Source organism: Stigmatopora nigra, chromosome 8, assembly GCF_051989575.1.
Source record: "Stigmatopora nigra isolate UIUO_SnigA chromosome 8, RoL_Snig_1.1, whole genome shotgun sequence".
Lineage (NCBI taxonomy): Eukaryota > Metazoa > Chordata > Actinopteri > Syngnathiformes > Syngnathidae > Stigmatopora > Stigmatopora nigra.
The window spans coordinates 12,381,079-12,398,925 of NC_135515.1; positions in this window are offsets into that span (position 1 = coordinate 12,381,079).

A 17,847-nucleotide genomic window follows, 5' to 3' on the forward strand; every position below is an offset into this window, starting at 1 on the left:
TGGCGAATTACCAGTTTTGATGTAAAGTTACAAATATAAGTGAAATTGTATGCTATTACATTTTTACATAACGGGTTTAATTCCAGGGATGTTGAAACAGTCAGTGGACTTCATTAATTTTTTTTTTATAATTCCACACAAGAACAATGATTTTTAAAATACCTTTACTTCCTATTTATTCATTGGTTCAGGAATTTAATTTGCTCGTTTACTACTCATAATAAAAGAAAAAGATTCATTGAATCCATTCACAATGGAAGTCATTATTTTATATGACTATTTTTTTTAAATCATTTTTTTAAATGTAGTTTCATATTCTACATGTTTTTTGTGTATCATTGCAAGTTTGTTCATGGTAGTGGAATATTTTCTTCTTATACCATGCGAGTGTATTTTTCTATATTTCATAGGCTACTTCTGCATCTTTAGTATTACTTGTGTCCTGCTTGTTTAAATAATGGCAGCGCATTTTTAAGAACAGTTCTTCATGCGAGTTGCTCGCTATACATGTATAAAAAGAAAAATGTCAAAACTTTTTTGTCAATAAAGAAAAAACTAATTAGGAATCATATAATTTCATAGTTTAATTCTAAAATAGAATAATACCTGTGAAAAGAGGATACCCTTCTCCTCTTCAAGTTCATCCATTTTCACACTGCCAATGAAGAATGACTCTTGAAATCTTTATATTCTTTAAGGATCTCGTTGAGACGTAGCTGCAAACTAAAAGAAAGCAACAAAGAAGATATTTACAAGCATAATCCAAAAGGGTGTGTGGGGGGGGGGGGGGGGGGGGGGAACAAGAATCCCATTCATGTAGATTTTTGTACTGCATTTATAACGATATTTTAAGGGGATAGCTCTTACGAGTCAATCTGGCTCTCGAGTTCATTGATTTTTTCCTTGGTGTTCTGCTCTTGATTGTTCTGCTCCGCTTTCATCTTTCCCAGATTGTACTCCAACCGGTTAATATGAGATTCTGGGAAAAGTGTAAAAAGAACAAAACATAAATGCAAAATAGATGTGAGATTATAAAAGTGTACTCATTTATCCACTTTCTTTCACTCGCCCTTGCTAACCTTCTATAGAGAGGAGCATGTTAGTTTGAGAATCACAAATAATTCAAGATGCAATTAGTAGATGTGTCCCCAACCCAATAGTTGGTCTTTTTCGGCGTCCAATATCAGATACGATTGAGTCGCCGCATGTGTTTTTAGTAGCATCATGATGGTTGGCTGCTTTAAATTAAACCTCTACTACTAAACCTGATTCGGACTACTAAAACTACTTTAGAAACGCAAGCTCGTAATAAATCATTGTGAAAAAGTTGTAAATGGATTTTGTAAATGGATTTCTCTTGAGGAGCAAAGGTCACTTCAATATAAAAAATCTTATTTGTCATTTACATTTTTACTGATCTAAAAAGGTGGATAACAGATCATCACATTTTATCTTGAAAAAAATCTAGTCGAAAGTATAAAAAATAAATAAATCTAAATTTGGCCACTAAATTAATCACTCGTTAGTGTTGTAAAATTAAACACCTTTTGATGTATGAGGCTAATCTTGCTGTTGAGTTCCCTCACAAGACCATCCCTATATTCTCTTTCTTGGATGATCTGCCGCTGAAGCTTCCGTAACTGGAATTTCGGGGTGTTCATTACATCCTGAAGAGGGGACTTGCTGTGGTAATGAAAAAATAAAAGCAAAATGAATAGTTAAAACATCTTAAACCAACACAGGATTCAGTACGCAGAGATTCGAGCATTTTATATTTTAAGTAGACCTTGGCCCATAAAGTGATAACGATAATTACAAAATATTTTTGTCAACAACAAGAAAAACTATTTTTGATAAGATTCGATAAGTTCAAACTGCAATTACACCACCCGAACACCACAAAGAACAGGGGTGCTGATGCAACCTGAACACTAATGTCCGACCAACGTTCAGTAGAAGGCAATTGTAAGGAAAAGCTGTTTTTAACATGGTTAGCAATGGAGCAGCGATTACAGAATATCAAAGCAAAAAAGACTACGAAACAGCCAAAATGAGCAATTTTAAGATGCAGGACGACACCAAGCCGACCCACCAAAAAGATGCAATCCGCATAAAATACCCCAGCACAAACACAATTTTACTCTCCTTATTTGAGAGCAGCCTTTATTTCTTATACTTGATATCAAGGACAAAGCGGTGATATCATGTTACACCTAAAGAGTTACAAAGGAACTTTAAATTCATGTACCTTTGCAATTTCCACAGTCAGGTTGATTCCATTCTTTATGTTATCCCAGGATAATGATGTATCATTGGTTGAACTAAACCTGCAATCCTCTGATGTTCAAACAAATAAAGTAATATTTTCAGAAATGCCATTCGTGATTGAATATATATATAAAAAACAATGCGTAGTCAAGATTGTGAAAATTGCTTTGTGTTGTAGTATTGGCGGGAAAACTTTGAAGATTCATTATTTTAGTGCTCCCCACATTCAAATAACAACAAAATGAATTATCTAACTGAGGGAACACATATTTTAAATGCTATTCTTTGAAAGCCATCCTCAGAATGTAAAAAGTAACAATACATAAAATGTGTGACTTTTTTGTGATTTTACTACTTTTAAAGTACAAAGAGTCTCTGAATTCTTTTGCCAAAATTGTTACGCTGTTGCTAATCCATGGGTTTCAATCCAAGTATGCATTCAGAAGAGTCTATTGAAAAAAATCAACTTTTGCAACAAAGTCTGTGTGATCCCAACATTTTTGTCATATTTAGAGTTTTAAGTAATATTTGGAAAAAAAGTCATAAAATTATGAGATTAAAAACATGACATTACCTATTTTTGCATCACTCGAACCGGAATGTGTTCGAGTCCACAGGCACAAACTTTTGGTGACATTAGCTAAATCAGTGTGAAAACTTATTTAGGAAGTTTATGTGATTACTTCTGATAAAATTTGGATTATAATGATTAATGTTAATATAGGTGACATAGTTTGAAATTACAAGATTTTCATATGGTGGTGTACCTTGAGATTTTTTCATTGCAAAAACTGCCACAGCTCAAAAATGGTTGGGAAACATTGGGGGGGGGGGGGCGATACCTAGGGGGGGGGGGGGGGTGTAACCCTGGGGAACAGGATTTTATTTGGCCGTACTAGTATAAAGTGTAATTGCGCATCCACAACAGTAGCTGGCAGTGGCGCTCTAATTTACTTTTTATTTCAGGCATTGATGCACTTAAAATCTTTTCTGTTGCAGACTTAAAACAAGATTTAATAAAGTTATTCTTTGTAAGTTTGACTATATTTCTTCCTTTTTTTTCCTTTTCTTTAATGTAAATAAGGATAAAATGTTGTACTTATAACAATTTTATAAAATGATTTTATTTATAGTCACGGTGGGAAGTGGGGGGGGGGGGGGGGGGAATAGTTTTCTTCTTGCTAGGGGGGGCCTAACAGAAAATAATTGAGAAGCACTGCCTTAAAGGTTAGCAGAGAGCCTCTCTCCAAAGTACAGTGAAACAGCTATTAAACTCTCTAAAACTAAAAAGTTGATTATCATAACAGTTTGGTTTTTATTTTATTAAAAATCTACTACATAATACAACCAAAAAATGTCAGAAACTCACTCTGTACAAATTCAGCAATCCATTCAAAACGTTCCTCAGTTGTTTTAACTGAAGAAGTGACGGATTCATTTTTTTTCTGAAATTAACAGACGGCAAACAAGAGTGAAACATTGGCGCCATATTTTCAAAAACACCTTGTTTTAAAGTGCAAATGTACTTACATCAGGGAAATAACTCAAAGAATTATATCTCAATCTTTTAAATCTTCTATGTTAATTTCTCGGTCAGTAAATATGACACTATTGGCCTGGAAGCACAACGTGTAAATGGTGTCAAAATCTTCAGTTTGCATAAATATGCATATTGTCATGCACGACCAGGGTTAGCACGAAGCAGTTAGGTCGATAGTTGGATGTAAAACGTACCCAGGTAACGAGAGCCTTAACACCCAGATTAACTAGTCATCTTAAAAGAACCTTGAAAGGGAGAGAAAAAAAGACACTAAAAGATGAATAAGACAAAAAATAATAACCAGGAAAACCCTGCTTCTTAAGTGGTCTCTGTCATGCTAGCAAAATTATACATAGTCCTTCAGTATGACTAGCTCAATTTCTGTAACTTTGCCGAATTGTTGTTAAAAGCGACTTACCCCAAGAGTTGAAAAAAAAATCCAGTTTGTCAAATGAATGTTGGTCCCTGTACAAAAAAAATGCGATTGCTCGCTTTAACTCTCACAATATTGAGAGTTTGTTCAGTAGCCCCTAAACAACTCGTCGTCACAAATTCAAAACTGGCTAACAAGATTGAACCAACCAATGAGACTTCGCTGACGGACGCAACTCAAATTAAACGTCTACGATTGGATGAAAGGCTGTAAATTTTACAGCCTTTCATCCAATCGTAGACGTTTAATTTGAGTTGCGTCCGTCAGTTGGTGAGTCTTTCTAAAAATCCACAATTTTTCAGGGTATGTTTAGCAATCAAAAGTAAATGTATGTATTTGCTGCATTCATAAAAATAGCTTATATCGATGATCATTTCGCCACATCTTAGTTACCATACAAATACAACACTGTATATAATTATTGATTTTATCTTCAAACTGTACAAGGGACTAAAGACGAAAATTAGCCTTCAGCTATAATTTTACATATTTCCATATCATTCACATTCATATGTGAATGATACGTTCATTAACATTTATATGTGTATGGTCAGGGCAGCCTGGCTGCTCGAGTGGTGATGAATCAGTGAAACTTGGTTGAGTCTATCAAAGAAATTTTCCTGAAAATATTACAAGATCCGTAATGAATAAAAATAATTTGCATGGAGCTAGTTTTCACTTGCTTGTAAAGGTCTTGTGAATGGTACAACCTTGTAAAACTGGCCTGTGGGGATTCATTCATTCAGTCATTTCCCCTTATTGAAATAAAGGTAATGTCCAGTATCTTCAACTGGAAGTGGTCACCAGTGACACTTGTTAGTTCTTATATGTAATATTAATCAGTAGATATTAAAAAATAAACTTGAATTGCTCCCAAAAAAATTAGACAAATGGATCTCCTCATTTTATGTGGCCCAGGAAGTAACCATTTTGTTAATGTGCATTTACAGATCTACTGTTTTAATATGCAAAACAACTTCTTACTGAGGTACAAATTTATACACCGTGAAAATATATGGTACTTGTGGTTCCATGTTGTTTGAATTAGTAGAAAATTAACCATTGTAGCGGTGTGGGCAGAGCATTAAAATCCAATTGTATGACCAAAGATCAACGGATTAAATAATTTTTTGAGATTTACTTGATATATTTTGTACTAAAATGTAGTGTGCTTGATCAAAGGGGAACAAGGAAATGAGCACAGAGTTGTCAGATGCTCTAAATTAGAGAGATCTTGCTAAAATGAGTATTTTGGGCACACTTGTCAAGCTTTTAGCATTTTCCCCTGTTTTTGTTGATTATAATAGAAACTCATTTCAAATATATTTCAGATAGTATTATATCTATCATAGAGACTTTCTTTGATAGGTAACTCTACCTGAAAATATATTTGGAATTTGACAAGGATGTCAATATGTTCACTCCATTTTTCTTTATTCATTAAAAACTGTCATCAGCTGTATTTGATCACGTTTTCAATGTATCTGCCCAAAAATAATTGTTGAATTTTTAAACTTATACAAGCTATTTGTAAATGAACTGCACGCACCTTTTAATAAAAATGAAAAAAGACCGCTACTTACACAGTCACTTAAATGTTTCTTTATTTCTTTTGTGTGGGCTGTTCTTGTGCCCGATTTGCGCCAGGTCTCGTTCCTGGGGGGTCACAACACTGAAGTTCAATGTCTTTGTTTGCTTTATATACACCCCCCTCCCCAATTCAGTTATTTCAAAGTACTGACGGATATGAGAAAACTGCCGTTCCTAATGGCTGACAGCAAACATTACATTTCTAGTTCTAAATGTAGTATTTACGGCTTATAGCAAGGGTTTAAGACTCGGGTTGGTTCGCAGGACGCTTTAACGTCAACTTAATTTCACGCGGCCCGGACCATTTTAGATATAATATTTAGATTTTTTTTTTTTATAAATGGATACAAATAACTGGATTAAAATCCCTGAATATTCAGTTTTTTATATATCTAAATCAAAGCTTAGTTTTTTTTTTAAATATAATTTTAGATTTCGATTAAGTTGAAACATTACAAAATGGATTAAAAATTTACACTTATTGATTTAAAAGGGCTAAATCAGGAAATTTAATATACATTTATACACTTCATTTTAATTTGATCCTAAAACAGAAAGTCGGCACTCATGGTTTACATTCCCGGGCCACACAAAATGATGCGGTGGGCCAGATTTGGCCCCTGGGCCGCCACTTTGACACATGTGCCTTATAGTATTCTCTTACTAGGCGTACCTCCTTGTTTCCTACTCTTCTGTTTTTCTCACTTAATTCTAACATTAATACACTTATACTCAACTGCGATCAGCTGGCCACCAATTCAGGGAGTTCCCTGCCTCTGGCCCGGTGTAATGAGAAATTTGACATATGAAATAAGACAGAGATGCTCTGATTTTTAAACAAGTATAGTATAGCTAACTGGGGTCGCCAACAGTTTAGACATAACCCAAAATGTTGCAGTGTAATTCTATGCCAACACAAACCTAAAATCTAGGTCGGTGGCGTTCGTGTTCAGCAGCCATATTAAAGCAGTAGACTTCACCAGTAATTGCTTTTAGCAGTTAACTTGAGGTGAGATTTTCTCGACTTCAATTCGCTTAATAAATATATGGGGATGTTACGGCTGGCAGCCTGGACACACACTATGTAGGAGGTGTGTGCTTTCTTTTCTTTACAGGTATCTGGAGCTGTGGCTCCACCCCTGTGACAGAGCCCTGCCCAGGCCAACACAAATGTAATTAATTCCCCAATCATCCCTCCTGCGGACCGACCACTTCCTCGTCTCGTTTCTGGCTGGCGTGGACGCCCGCCAGATCGGCCACAGCTCATTACCGGCCGGCGCGGACGCCCGCCAGACCGGCCACGCCTTGTCATCGGCTGGCGTGGACGCCCGCCGGACCGACCACTTCCTCGTCTCGTTTCTGGCTGGCATGGACGCCCGCCAGATCGGCCACGGCTCATCACAGGCCGGCGCGAACGCCCGCCAGACCGGCCAGGCCTTGTCATCGGCTGGCGCGGACGCCCACCGGACCGACCACTTCCTTGTCTCGTGACTGGCCGCCGCAAAAGGGGGCGCAGTAGAGCACACTAGCGCAGAAGAGGATATCGGCGCAAAAATGGAAGCCGGCGCAGAAGAAATTATGTATAATGCCCTATCTCAAGTTTAGGAGAGTTTTAACAGGGGTGTATTGATTGATTGAGGCAGGTTGGTGGTTCGATTTCGTCAACAGGTTGACTCTTGAGGGGGGAGGTGTTACGGCTGGCAGCCTGGACACACACTATGTAGGAGGTGTGTGCTTTCTTGTCTTTACAGGTATCTGGAGCTGTGGCTCCACCCCTGTGACAGAGCCCTGCCCAGGCCAACACAGCTGTAATTAATTCCCCAATCATCCCTCCTGCCCTTATTTAAAGCCTTTTCATTTGTCAGTTCGCCCTTGCCCTTGCCTTTGCCATTGATGGCTTGATGCCTTGCTGAGTTGCAGGCTTGTGAGTATGTTACTCCCTGTTATATTTTGTTTGTGATGTTAATGATTTTGGGTTGCATAGGGGGACTTGAGATAAGTTTAGACACCTTTGGGTATACATATAGTTTGTGCGTTTAGACACAGTTATTCCCCTGTCTAGATTATATTACATCAGTTTAACAGTGGCATCCTTCGGTCTTATTTCCTGGATTTTTGTGGGTGTTCATTTGGACACCTGTCTGGGAGGGGGTTTTACCGTGTTTATTTGAGGGTGCCACTTTAATATCTCGTGCTTCCCCTATGTTATCCCGTAGTCTGTTTTATTGACTTTATTGTAAATAAAAATAACTGAAGGCTACTTGCAATGTGTGTCCGAACTCATCTTTGACCGAACCTGTCTGCTGTGATAGTTGCGACTCCCTGGTATATCATACCCCAGGGGGAGTCGTAACAGGGGATTTTTTTCAATTCAGTTATTTCAAAGTACTGACCAAACGATGGATATGAGAAAACTGCCGTTCATATTGGATGACACATCTAGTTCTAAATCTAGTATTTCCAGCCTTTCATCCAACATTTAATTTGATTTGCGTGCGTCGGCGAAATCTCATTGGTTGGTTTATTCTTATTGGCCAGTTTTGAATTTGTGACGATGAGTTGATTAGGGACTGCTGAACTCTCTATACTGTGATAGATAAAGCGACCAATCGCATTTTTATACAGTGGCCAACATTCATTTGACAAACTGGATATTTTCTTCAACTTTTAGGGTAAGTTGGCTTTAACAACAATTCGACAATGTTCACAAGTTACCGAAATTGAGCTAGTCATACTGAACGACTATGTATAATTTTGCTAGCATGACAGAGACCACTCAGGAAGCAGGGTTTACCTGGTTATTATTTTGTCTCATTCATCTTTTAGTGTATCTTTTTTCTCCCTATCAAGGTTTATAAAACGGGTCTTTCAAGATGACTAATCTGGGTGTTAAGGCTCTCGTTACCTGGGTACGTTTACGTCCAACTATCGACCCTAACAGCTTCGTGCTAACCTTGGTCGTCCATGACAATATTTATATTTACACAAACTCAAAGTTTTGACATTTACACGTTGTGCTTCCAGGTCAATAGTATCATATTGACCGAGCAAGAAATTAACATGGACGATTTAATAGATGGAGACATCATTCTCCGAGTTATTTCCAGGATGTGAGTACATTTGCACTTATAAAGCAATTTGTTTTGGAAAACGTGGCGTCAGTTATTCACTCTTGTTTGCCATCTGTTTAATTTCAGAAAAAATGAACCAGTCACTACTTCAATTAAAACAACCGAGGAACGTTTTGAATTGATTGCTGAATTTGTACAGAGTGAGTTTCTGACATATCTTTTGGTTTTATTATGTAGTAGATTTTTCAATAAAATAAAAACCGAACTTTTGTTATAATCAACTTTTTAGTTTTAGAGAGTTTAACAGCCGTGCCACTGTACTTTGGGTGTTGCTCAAGCCTTGATTGGCTAGTCTTTTTTGACGTCCTATAGTTAAACCAGGGGTAGGAACCCTATGGCTCGGCAGCCATATATGGCTCTATTGATGGGTGCAAATGGCTTTCCGCTAACCGGTAAGGCAGTGTTTCCCAACCTTTTTTTGAGCTGTGGCACACTTTCTGCATTGAAAAAATCTCAAGGGATGCCACCATCTGAAAATCCTACATTTTCAAATTGTGTCACCTATATTAACGATTGGATTGGATAACTTTATTCATCCCGTATTCGGGAAATTTCAATGTCACAGAAGCAAGAGGGTGAAAATGCAGATAAGGAAAAATACAGGCATTTTAGACATAAATAGATGGATAGAAACCAAGCGACATAACGGGTGGGACGAGTCGAAAAGGCTGCAGAACAACAAAGCAAAAAATGCCAAGTATATGGTATCATTAAGAATCATTAAGACCGAAAAGCAGCAAAAACACAAAGCAAGCAAGAGCGAACGGAGCTACCGCGACCGGCTGCCACTTGAGCGGCGCCATCTTGGTTGCAGTAGCAAAACGGATGCAGACTCAAGAAAAGGAAGTAGAGTTGGTTCAAACTGGAACCACACACGAGTCTTCCACAAGATGGGGAACTGTGACCGAGGTTGAAAATTTGCAGAGTCACATATCCAAGTTTATCCGCATAGTTCCTCAGTAGTCTGGAGTTGAAGAATCAACCGCAGCAGAGAAGAACCCCTCACCGGCCTGGTAAGCGCCAACAGCTCTTCCATCTTATCCCATAATAGTTGGTCTGAAGCGTCGCTTCTTCGCCCGGCACTTTTGTCCAGCTCCAAATTTGCTGCGGCAATGTGCCACCGGCTGCCGTGTGACGGGGCCATCTTGGCAAAAAAAATCATAGTCATTATTAATTAGTCAATATAATCAAAATTTCATTAGCAGGACTCACATAATCCTCAAAGTTTTCACATTGACTTATCTAATGTCACCAAAAGTCGATCTCTGTGGTCCCTGAAAACTTCCAGTTTGAGTGATGCAAAAATAAGTAATGTCATGTTTTCAATCGCAGTTTTATGACCTTTCTTCAAATATTACTTAAATCTCCTAATTAATTAAATGTTCATCATATTTAGATTTTCATCTTGTAATAGTTACATTTTAATCTTATTGTAAACATTATAATTTTTCTCTCTGAATATTACACTGTCTGGCCACCCGGTTGTGCAGGTGGTTAGCACTTCAGCCTCACAGTGACCTGGGTTCAAATCCACCTGTATAGAGTTTGGATGTTCTTCCCGGGCCTGGATGGGTTTTGTCCGGGTGCTCCGGTTTCCTCCCACATTCCAAAGACATGCATGGTAGGCTGATTGGACACTCTAAATTGCCACTTGGAATGAGTGTGAGGGTAGGCTGATTGGACACTCTAAATTGCCACTTGGAATGAGTGTGAGCATGAATGGTTGTCTCCTTGTCCCCTGCAATTGGCTGGACACCAATTCAGGGTGTGCACCACCTCTAGCCTGAAGTCAGCAACCCCCAGTGACTAAATGAGGATAAAGCGGTTCACAAAATGAGAGGAGAGAAATGAGGTATTACATTATATGACTTCTTGCAATTTCCCGCGACACACCTGACCATTGATCATGCACATCATTGTATTACAGTTGGGAAACACTGCTGTAAGGTATAATAATATGGAAACTGCTGGTAAAAGAGCTGAGACCCAAATGGACTAATACAGGGGTGGGCAATTAATTCCTCTGACGAAACTTTTCCACCATTGTGATATGTTAGATATACAATCCGTGGATTGCAGTCGGGTGCTTCTCGTTTCATCAGAAATGTAATTGGTTTAACTGTCTGTATTGGATTGGTTGGAACAAATTATTGGAACATATTTTATACATTTCTGAAAACATTACTTAATTTGTTGTACTATCAGAGGATTGCAGATTTGGTTCAACCAATGATACATCATTATCCTGGGAGAACATAAAGAACGGACTCAACCTGACTGTGGAAATTGCAAAGGTACATGAATTTAAAGTTCCTTTGCAACTCCTTGAGTGTAAGATGAAATCATTGCTTTATCTGTTGTACTTTTAAAAATGTTGGTTATTGAGGCATGTTTGTTTTAACATTCTTCTGCAACAATGCTTCTTTTGCAGAACAGTTTGTAGATTGTTACAAACATGATCGTGGTAAATTCCCACCTTTTTCTTTTTCTCCCTAGTTGCTTCTAATGCTTGTTTATCATGACATGATGAACGAACGATCCACACTTAAAGCCTTGGAATATGAAGTAGAGGTGAGCAGGCATCAACATTTTTGATAATTATTTTTTCCCCCAGGCCTTCTTGACCATTGTAGTAATGCCTGTAATAATTCATTCCTACTTGTCAGAGGAAGATTGCAAATATGACCAACTCTTTTATAATGGAGAGTTTTGGCTGTTTCTACCTGAAAAGTGGTCTTGACACCTACTTGGCTAAGCGATGTGAGTCTCAGATCCTATTTCCCTTGATTGATGTTTCATTTACACAAAATATACTTACATTTTTATGTGCATTTAAGAAAATGCACCCTTTTTTGGGTTGCATTTTTTCTGATATAAATGTTTATCTTCATATTTTTAGATTTATCTGTGGACCATGAAACATTGGACCGGACATCAAGCACCTCTCCGTCTCTGCCAACGGTCTCTTCACTCTCTGAAGAAGACTCCCCAGTGTTCCATCTCACGCCGAGAGTCACATTTCTCAATATCCATACTGTTGCGTCGTCTTCTGTCAGGTATTATTGACCATTATTACTTCAGAAAGGTTTTTATCGATTATGGTCTGTACGCTCCACTATCGACTATTGAATGTGCAATTACTACACTTATTTCTATTCCGGCAAAAAGTATGTTTCTTGAGTCTCAAGCTCCCTGGCATAGCTATCTATGTGCCTTCCGAGGGTTGCCCGCCCCACTATTTGAGAAGTGCGTCTTTAGATCTATTTATTGTTTGTGTATAATTTTTATGCAAATTAATCACTTACGATAAAAATAAAACCGAATTAAGAAAATGAAAATTAGTTATCATCAGAGTGGCCCACCCACTGTATACGGGTGGTAGGGACCAAGATTGACACCGCATACAGTGTTTCCTTCCTTTTTTTTTTTTTAAATAAATGTGAATAATTTTGAAAGATTTATAAATATTATAATAAGTCTGAATATAGTATGTAATAATATATTTTAATGATAAAAAGCGAGCGTCTTAAGATGGTGTCTTTCTCTTTGAAAAATAACTAAGATCTGTAAAATTACCTCCGCGGAAAAGACAAATCATTAATTGGGATTAAACACCAAAAGAAATCCTATATAATCGGGATCAAGAGTGTAATACTGGGCGCTATAACGAAAATTGTTACCATGATAGAAAAATGTGTCAGTCTATCATTATATATCACATCTTTGCTATTTCATATTTGAAGCCTCACACACCTGTGAGTTAGTACATTTACTTTCCTTGTTATTCAATTATGAAAGTAACTACATTACCTTACTTAATAAGAAAAGAGAATATAAAATATGATGATTTTTAAAAAGTTTCTTTGTTGTTCTGTTGTGCACTAAAGATAAGGAACCTCCCACCTTACACTATGAAAATAAATGAATAATAAAAACTGCAAAAATTTCCCTCCATACAAAAAATGCTTTTCAATCGGAATTAAAATAATCAACTGACGATATCACCAGTGGCAAGCAGTGTAAATGTAAAATTTTGCTCACGGTGCCATTTATTTATTTATTGTTCAATTGGATGAAGTTAATCCAAGTTTCACAACATTTGCATAAATTGGGGAAATTCCTTGATATCAAGTATAAAAAAATACAGGCTGCCCTCCAATAAGGAGAGTAAAATTAGTTAAGGAAATCTTCAATAAGGCTGGTGTTTGTACCGGGGTATTTTATACGGATTGCATTCTTTTGGTGGGTAGGCTTGGTGTTGTCGTGCATTTCAAAATTTCTCATTTTGGCTGTTATTTTCCTTAGTACTTTCATATTCTGTGTTTGCTGCTCTAGTGCTAACCATGCTAAAAACAGCTTTTCCTTACCATCCTCTTCTACTGAACGTTGGTCGGAAACTAATGTCCAGGTTGCATCAGCACCCCTGCTCTTTGTGGTGTTGGGGAGGATTAATTGCAGTTTAAACTAATCATATTTTATCAAAAGTAGTTTTTATTATTGTTGACAAAAAATATTTCATAATTATCGTTAGCATTTTATGAGCCAAGGTCTACTTAAAATATAAAATGCTCGAATCTTTGCGTACTGAACCCTGTGTTGATTTAAGATGTTTTAACTATTCATTTTGCTTTTACTTTTTTATTACCACAGCAAGTCCCCTCTTCAGGATATAATGAACACCCCAAAATTCCAGTTACGGAATCTTCAGCGGCAGATCATCCAAGAAAAAGAATATAGGGATGGCCTTGAGAGGGAACTTGCCAGCAAGATTAGTCTCATTACATCAAAAGGTGTTTAATTTTAAAACACTGAGTGATCAATTTAGTGACCAAATGTTGATTTATTTTATTTTAAATTTGTCCCCTGTTGTCTGCAAGTCCTCTAAAACTATGCATTAGTGACTATGGTTAGTTCTGTGATCTAATTGTTCAATTTAAAACCGGTACCGTATTTTCACGACAATATGGCGCACTGCATTTAAAGGCGCAGTGTCAGTAACAAGTGCTATTTCTGTATTTGACACGCACACAAGACGCATCAAATTTAAAGGCGCTGAAAACACGTATTTAAAAAGACAATAGAAGCAAAACTGAGTTCAGTCGTACTTTATTTAGCCATTTTACAATGTGCTCACTTTTTTTAATCATTCATCACCTACAAATCCATCAAAACCCTAATTTTCTGTGTCCGAATTCAACAACTGTCCAATTGATTCCTCATAAATGCTGGGTTACTGCTCTTCGTTGTCGGAGTCGCTGTCATTGTCATGTGGCTCCACAGAAATTATGCCGGTTTTGGCAAAAGCTCGAACAATGGTGCAACCAGACACGTTCGTCCAAGCGGGCACAATCCATTCGCAACTAGTGACGTAACTAGCCCGGCGCTTTAGTTAAGCCTCCGGGAATGACGGATGGCACAGAGTTCATTTCCGTGACTTGCTTTTTCACCGCTGCTGCAAGATGGGCCCATGCAAATCAACTCCACTTTTTCATCTTGAATTGGCGAAGCTCGTTCTCCTGCTTCCTGCATTTGCTAACCATTGATTCGTTGATTTACAATTCCCTTGCGGCTGCTCTATTCCCATGTTCCTGTGCATAATTGATGGCTTAAAGTTTGGACTGAGATTAGTAAAAGTGTCTATTTGGATTATATTCATTTTGGGGGGGCCTTAGAAACCAAACCGAAAATGTTTTGCAATAATCACATGCCCACACTATATACAGGTACCTTGCAGTGGCATGCCTTTAGCGTGTGACCCCACCCCCGTCCACCTTCTCTTTATATAAGAAGTGTGTCGGCAAGAAGTGATCTCAGTCAGTTTTTAGAGCTTAAACACGGTGCTCCACATTATAAAGCACCCTGTCTATTTTGGAGAAAATTTAAGGCTTTTTAGTGCGCATTATAGTCGTGAAAATGCGATACTTGGGCTTGGAGTGCGTCTGAAGATGAAATTGCTCGGGATGTCCGGATGCAGATTTAAAAAAATAACAATAACCGATAAGATTTTTTTTCCAAGATAAAATTTGATGATCTGCTACCCAGCTATTTAGATCAGTAAAAATCTTAATGACAAATCATAGTTTTTGTATTGAAGTGACTTCTGCCCCTCAAGAAAAAGCCATTTACAACTTTTTCACAATGTTTTATTACGATCTTTCGTTTCTAAACATTATTAGTGCGAATCAGGTTTAGTAGGAGTGGTTTAATTTAAAGCAGCCAACAAGCATGATACCAAAAACACATGCGGCTACTCGATCGCATCCGATATCGGACGCCGAAACAGATACCAATTATTGGATTTGGACATCACTACTAATTGCATCTTGGATCATTTGTGATTCTCAAACTAACATGCTCCACGCTGTACATAAATCTAAGGTTGGCAACGGCGAGTGAGGAAAAAGTGGATAAATGAGTACACTTTTGTAATCTTACATTTATTTTTCATTTATGTTTTGATCTTTTTACACTTTACCCAGAATCTCACATAAACCGGTTGGAGTACAATCTGGGAAAGATGAAAGTGGAGCAGAACAATCAAGAACAGAACACCAAGGCAACAATTGATGAACTCGAGAGCAAGATTGACTTGTAAGAACTGTCCTCTTTAAATATCGTTATAAATGCAGTACTGAAATCTACATGAATGAGATTCTTGATTTGTTTTTTTCCAACCTCTTTTGGTTATGCTTTTCACTTTGTCTGTCATATTTCTCTATGTATTATGCTCAACTTTTGTAAATGATAGAAATGACATCAATAGTTTGTGTTTATGAATTAGTGTGACGATTAGTTGTAAAAATTATATATATACACGCAGACGAACACGTACATATACGTACATACACACATTCATGCACACATATATCGCTTTCGATAATGAAATAAAAACAAAACAATCATAGCAGAATTAGTTTTTTTTATTATCACAAATGTACAACTATATTCTTTCAAAAAGAAAGTCAAGTGAGCAGTACAACCAGGAAGTGTGTCCGTAGCTTTAATAGCATGAAATACACATTATGCAAGAATCAAGGCTGATATTTTACGGTGGACCTTTAATCAGCCTTAACTATTGGGATATGCTGACATATAAACACTGCAAACACATTTTCCAAGAGTACTCTCGTTTTGCCAGTCAGAGCACGTTTTAACTAGGTAAGATGACGACACCCTGGGTGAGCAGTGACGGGCACAGGTAGTTTTTCACGTTTTATGCAAGATACGGTTTATTTTTTTCTTGAACCTCATTCATAAAGATCAAAATCAATTTTCTTTAGCGCTTTATCTTTTTACTATTTTGAAATTAATGTCCCTATTGGCCCCACTGTCTTGCGTTATGGCATTTCATCTTTGTTACCTTGTAGTTTCGTGCATGTCATCTTTTTATGCGCATATCATCCATACACTGGATTCAGCCATTTTTTGGTACAAATGTGGCTTAAATGTTAGAAAATACAGTCTACAGTTTTCAATTTAGTGGTCTCAAATATAGGCCCAATGTTGTAAACCCTTACAATTTTCACAAATATAGGTTTTCTCTTATCCAGTACTTCATTTGTTTCCCACTCGGTTGTCATCTTTTATTACTTTCTTTTAGTTTGCAACAACGCCTCCACGAGATCCTTAATGAATATAAAGATTTCAAAAGCAATTCTTCATTGTTGGAGCGAAAAGTGGATGAACTTGAAGATGAGAAAGGTGTCCTTTCTTCACAGGTATTATTCTACTTTAGAATTAAACTAGGAAATTATGTGATTCCTCACTAGTGTTTTCTCCATTGACAAAAAAGTTTTGACATTTTACCTTTTCTTTTTATACATGTATAGCGAGCGACTCACATGAAGAATTGTTCTTAAAAATGCAATGCCATGGCTTAAACAAGCAGGACACAAATATTACTAAAGATGCCGAAGTATCCATTGAAATGTAGAAAAATAGAATATTCCCTTACCATGAACATAACAGCAATGATACACTAAAAATATGGAGAATATGAAACTATATCCTGAACCAATGATTAATTAGGAAATAATATTAGTAATTTCTATTAAGTCTCCATGTGACGTATTTTCTCAGGTGCGTGCGGCTTATGCTCAGCTGTCTATGTCTCAAACTGAGGTTAGCCGGCTGAAGGAAACCCTAGCCTCTTTTCTAGAAGAGTGGCGAACCAAGATCGACTACTTGAACTCTGAACTCAATCAAGCCACTTCGCAAAAGGTATGGGTCTCCAACAAAATGTAATTATCGGCTCCAAAAATGTATGCATTTGCACAGTCTACAGGGAATCTTCCGGATACAATGTCCATAATCTACGACGACCGTCCCTCATTTGCCATTAAATCATCTGCACCATAGTTCCTGCTTAGTTCATGTCTGTGCGACGGGAGTATCTTTTAATTTTTCGCTCTCCTATTTCCACATTATTAACACGCAAAGAAAGCTGGGTTTGTAGGGTCACCCAAATAGAATAGCATTACCATGGAACTGTAGCTTAACATGTAAAGAAGAATGATACCAACGCACTTTGGTAAAAATGTTCTGCGTTCAGAAAGTTAAAACTCCTCAGTTCTACCCATAGGTAATTTTGTTAAATTTTGTCAAAAAACTCCAGGTTCACATAATCTAAAAATAAGTAAAGTAATGTAACGAATCCATTTGCGTTTATGCATCATGTTGCAACATTCATGTGTTACCGCTGTATTTTCTGGGCTGTTCTTAATCCCAGCATGAGTGAGGGAGTGATAGAGGTGTTGGTAAATTGCTTTAATTGGCTCCGATCTACGGTGCTCATGATTCTTGCTTTTTTGGAAAATAAACCATTGAAGAAACCCTAAATCAGGGGTGGCCAACCAGTCAGAGACCAAGAGCCACATTTTTTACTG